Below are 6,191 nucleotides of genomic sequence, written 5' to 3' on the forward strand. Positions count from 1 at the left end.
GCCCGCGCCGCCCGCCCCCACCGTCGCCGCGATGCATCATCGCATGCATACGGGATGCTCCTCCTCCAGTCCATTTTATCGTGCATCCACGATCCGACCCGCACCCCCTCATTCATAAAATAAACACCGCGTCCACACGATACACACACACACACACAAGCGGGGTTGCAGGTGGATGTAGCGGTAGGTAGAGGGCACTCTTCCACATCCATCCTGTCCCCGTCCAGCGTACTGTACTTTTACAATACTGTTTGATCTTTGGTATCATCCACAGAAATAGATTGTAGTACAATGATTCAGACAAGAATATCTGTACCACACTTTAGGGGCAGTGAGACTCGGAGACTCGAAAATGCTAATTTTTTTTAGTTGCGCCTTCCTTCCCCGATTTTATTGTTTTTTCGCCAACATCCGGAAGAACAGTGTTCAGTCATTATCCAGTCAATCACAGAACTTAATGCTGATATTGCTGTAAAGTTTCAATTCAATGAGAAAGTTGAAACTCGAATAGGGGGTAGATCTATTGCCTTTTTTAAAATGTTGTCCTTCTTGCCCGATTTATACCATATCATGTAGGCCTATACAGAATAATCTAAATATAGGCCTTGGCCATATTACATATGCATCATTATTCGTACGTTTATAAGTTTCCTTACAATATATTGTATGCACTGAAAGTATTGCTTAGATTTTGTACATGTATGTTATGGTATGTTTCATGCTGTGTACAGTACCTGTTGTATAATACAATTTTATCTGCATATAGTGTCAATAAATCGACTCAACTCAGCTCAACTTGATATTTGATAATGTGCATTGAGGGAGTGAACAATTTTAATTGTTTTGAATTTGAATAAGAAAATATTTACTTCACCATAATAAGGTCGTTGAAACATTAAAGGGATAGTACAGTTTTGGTGGAGATGAGAATTAGGTTTTTAGCTTTTTGCGAGATACCAAGAAAACACTTATAATATAGTACAGAACATACCATTTTAAGAGGAATTCAAAGTTTATTTGACGAAGATCGGGTTTGGAATCACTGAAACATAAAAAAAACAAAGTAAAACAAAGCGATCGTAATAAAGTGTGGGTCCCACACTTTATTAGAATCGCTCTTTTTTGATATCTCAGCCATTTCAAAACAAATTTTCATCAAATAAACGTTGAATACCTCATAGAATTACATGTTCTTTCACATTTTACAAGAGGTTTCTCATTATCTCACCAAAAATTGTTAGAAACCTGAAATTAGGTCTCAACCATAACTGTACAATCCCTTTAATGAATTAAATACATGAATGATGTAGGCAAGAGTAGGCCGAAATCATAAAGATGTGGCGTACATTATAAATCACCTATACATTGCTCTCGTATTATAATTTTACCTTATTTAATTTCACTCATGGTCTATACGGGCAATTACCCCCTGGACATACCCCAGACCCTTCCCTTTTCCCGAACCCTAATCCTTATCTTGAACTTAATCCTGACCCTAACCCAAACTATAACCCTAAACCTAATCCTAAGTCTAATCTTTATACTCTAACCTTATCACTAACCGGGGGGGGGGGGGGGGGTAATATTGTCCTCTGGGGGTAATTGCCCGGATAACGGCCCCGGGGCATCATGCAAGGTATTCAATTAAGGTAGAATCTAACATTATTAATAAATATGCGCAGAGAAACAAAGTCTTAACTTTGTTTATAGGGCCTAATAACAATATTTCGGGAAATAGTTCAGCATAAACTCACTCTTCCATATATTTTTCTACAGGAAAGTTTCTTGTCCAAGATTTAACTTAGATCTCAATGGATTTACCTCTTCATTGTGTTATAAGGAGTATACCAGGTAAATCATTTATATTTTACTGAAAAGCATAACCTTTGGTTTACTTTGATACATAGATTTAATGTTAACTCATTTGCTTTAAACCACCCTGATAATCTCCAAGAGTTTAAAGATTTACTCTATCTACAAAAACATTTGGATCTGAGTGAGAAGAGAGAACAATTGCTGTCTGTAAATGATTATTAAGAGCGAGAGAATATCACATATTATTTGGAAAATCTTTCAAATGGGAACCAAAAATACATACTTGGGGAACGCCACATAAATGGGCTGCACTAGAATTGTGACCGTTTAACGTAACATGTTTAGTTCTTGAACACTTCAAGGCCTTCTCTCTGATACCATATATCCATAAGTTATTATGATATGATCTATAAAGAATGACGTTGTGGTTGATATGGTATTGAAGGCCTTCGGAGAATTAAAAAAAAAAAACCACCCAGTGTGTTAGAATGATTATCGATAGCTTCGGAAACTTTGGGACCCATGTTATAGTCTACAAGTTTTACTTTTTATAAGGTTCCCCCATATTATTTTCTCTTAGTTAAGTATGTCTTCAATATAAAGGAACAAAGGAAAGAAGTAACAAGATTTATGTTTGCTATCCATTACATTTAACTATTCTTACAAGTTTGATTAATGTATACATGGAAATAGATGTACTGTGTACTACTTTGGTGGTTTGCACGGTGTCACCAACTTAGATAAATGTATCATTTTTTTTTTGCATCACTGACTATTGACTGATAAATTCGCTGAAATTTTCTTTGTTATTGCATATATTGTATATATTTTGTATCGTTTTGAAAATAGTATGGAAATAAATTGAAATTGAACGTTCGATGTAAAAGTAAGAATTTGCGTGAGAAGTACTGTAATTTTTACGAATCCTCAACTGAGAACAACAACAACAAAGTATGAATGTTAACAAAATTATGACCCTGGAGTGAATTACTTTTCCGATGAAAGTATCTTTGAAAGTACAGGTATAGGTCCTATATAGACAATAAATTATGTCTGTAATTATTGATGTCTTAATTCTTTGTCGTCCTGTTTGTATGAATAGTAGCCTACAAAAAGGGCGATAACCACGTGAGGGTATAGCACCTTCGAAATTTTCATTGTCTCCAGAACTCTATAAATACCATTGATGATCAGATAAAAATTGTCAATGTGAGTAAATGACTTCAATTCAATTCAATTCAATTCAATCATAGTTTATTTCCAATCATCGAAAATCAAAAAACATAGTACAAAGTATACATGTGATGAAATATTGTTCAAACGTTTGCATAAGATTCATGTAATATACTATATACGAGACATATTATAGAACAACATATAACATGTACAATATTTAGGAAAACACTGTATAAATACTTCGTGGGCGAGCGGAAAATAAATTCGATTATGGAAAATAGTGATCCACTAAAAAGCATAGCTTGTCGGACGTGGATCGCTAGACAAATAATGAGTAAATTATATACTATTCTATAACAATATACATGTAATTATTTTGAGATACACCGGTTGGGAAAAAATATAGAATACCAATGCTAGTGCCCGGACACTGCTCACTGAACCACGTGTACCGGGAAAATATGACAAGGACAACACGTTCGTACACACATTCGATTACCCACACGTATACACTGTAAGACGCGAGACAGTACCGAGAGAGGAGAGAAGACGGTAACAAAACAAGTCTACGAAGAACAAGAGACAGGAAAGGAAGAGGAGAGAAGAAAGAAGAGAAGTCTGCACACAGAACACGCCAAGTGCTGCGACATCAGGACAAGTGAAGGCTCAAGCATAAATCAAAACAATTTAAATTATCTAAGATTATAAGTAGAAAGTAAATATTTTCTAAGTTTGTATTTAAATGTAACAAATTTGGGGGAATCTTTTAAACTATTATCTAAATTATTCCAAAGTCTGGGTCCGGTATAAAGAAATGTATTTTGGGCATGTGCGGTTCTCATTAATGGAAGATGAAATTCGTCGGATCGTCGCGTGGGATAGTTATGAACATGACTATTTCGATGAAATGAATCATGGAATATTTTAGGTAAAAAGTTACTGTTGTAATTAAACATAAACTGGCCAAGTTGAAACACGTACAAATCATTTACTTTTAATATTTTATGGTCAGAAAACAAAGCATCTGTATGTTCTCGGGTATGTAAATTAAAAACAATTCTAAGCGCTTTCTTTTGCAGTAAAAGAAGTTTATCAAGTAACATCTGACATGTATTACCCCAAGCAAGAATCCCGTAGTTTAAATAAGGTAATATCAAACTAGAATAAAGAGTTAATAATGCAGATGAAGGAAGATAATATTTTAATCTATTCATTACGCCAATGTTACGTGATATAATTTTACATATGTTATCAATATGATTCCTCCATGAAAGCTTGTTATCGACGCAAACACTAAGAAATTTAAAGGAAGAAACTTCTTCTAAGGGAGTAGTATCAAATGTTGCCTGGGAGGCTATTTAAAGAATTACTAAAAGGCATAACTTTTGTTTTTTGAATATTTAATGACAATGACTTCACTTAATGTCCAAACATGTTGTGACAAGACGTCATTAAAGGGGAAATCCAGTCAAAATATAAGTTTGATAAGAAAGAGTAAAATATTACGAGTTCAATGATATTAAATTTGATTGAAAATGAAAAAATAAGGAAGTTATGACATTTTGAAGTTTCGCTATTTTTTTTTTTTGGGGGGGGGGGGAACAGTTCTTGAACAGTCATGTGAATATGCAAATGGCAAAGTGAGCATGTCATTCCCTCACAACTTACCATAGTTATAGTTTGTACATAACATTTTAAAAATTCCTGTTTTTCATTTAATTATGCCCGGGGCCCAAATCCTCATATATACTGATCACTATTCTGAAGTTATTCAACAGGAATAACGTCATGTTTCAGACTTCCATGACAGAAACATTGAATTTTCATCATTTTTTTTTTCTTTTTGTACGCGATTAATGCAAAATTGTGAGGGCACGACAAGGTTAGCTTACTTAGTGCATATTCATACCCACCGTACAATTACTGTTTTGGAAAAAATTATCAAAACTCCAAAATTTCATAACTTCCTTATTTTTCATCCAATTTCAGTCAAATTTTTACTGTTGAACTCGTAAAATTGTACTCTTTTTTTATCAGACTAACTATATTTGGACTGGTTTTCCTTGAGATTTGGACAGCCCTAATGCACTCAGGCTGTCAAATATAACAGGCCCTTACACAAAATAGGCCGATGCTTGTTCCATATTATAAAGAGGGAAATGGGGGCTTTTGGAGGGAATTAAAGCCAGCCCGGCATGCTTTGCAGCAAAGCATGCACAAAAAGTACATTCGGGAGAATCGGGGCAAAAAAGAACCCCAACTCTGAATTTTATTTCAGTTTTGTTTGGGAAAGATTTGAAAACTACCCCTAATGAAAAATATCGAGGGAAAATACTGAAATACCCCTTACGGCCTATATATTTAACGTTTTTTTCCCCTTTCCCTCGGGATTTTCTCCCTAGTTGGGCCCATGAAATATAGGCCTACACCTTTTCCTGAAAAAAATCGGGAGCAGGGGTGCGGTAGGCCTATTCACTGACCACCTGAGTGTGGGACCACCTGACTGTGTGTGTGTGTGTGTGTGTGTGTGGGGGGGGGGGGGGACCAGGCCATCATGATCACTATTGTAACCTGTTGGTTCAAAAATGCTGCAGAATTCGTTTCACATACGAGTACTGTAGTAAGTTTGAAAGTCGGAAAGCTCGAAAAATGTGAAAGTTTGAAAGTTTACTTCGCTCAAGGTGAACCCATTTTTCGGGCATCGGAGTCCAATGTAAACACATATTTCACATGTTCGATTCAGTAATACAAACTGAGTTCCAAATTATTATTATTATTATTTATATATATATATATATATATATATATATATATATATATATATATACAGAATAACTAGGCCCTATAACAAAGTAAACAAAAGTGAAATACGATTGATGAAAAGGAAAAAAATAAATGTACAGAAATCTACAATATGTGGCCGTGCATCACAAAACCAACTAAAAGTCGCACCCCTTTATGATTTTACGTCAGGACTCGGGCCAACCAAGTCAATCTTGAGTTTTTCATTATTTTCTGAAAGAGCTATTCTTAGTGACTTCTACATGAAATGAATGGGAAAGTGTGTTTTCAGTAGCTTTTCTACAGCCCTTGTTTTTGTAGAGTACATGATAGTGTGATCAGATATTATTATGTCTTTTGATAATTCCTTTATTGTTTCTACGGTGATTTATCGTGTTTCTTGTCCTCAGTTCACACTT

The sequence above is a fragment of the Diadema antillarum genome, unplaced genomic scaffold (assembly GCF_040938485.1).
Source record: "Diadema antillarum isolate AM-2024a unplaced genomic scaffold, OU_Dant_1.0 seq00001050_RagTag, whole genome shotgun sequence".
Taxonomy (NCBI): domain Eukaryota; kingdom Metazoa; phylum Echinodermata; class Echinoidea; order Diadematoida; family Diadematidae; genus Diadema; species Diadema antillarum.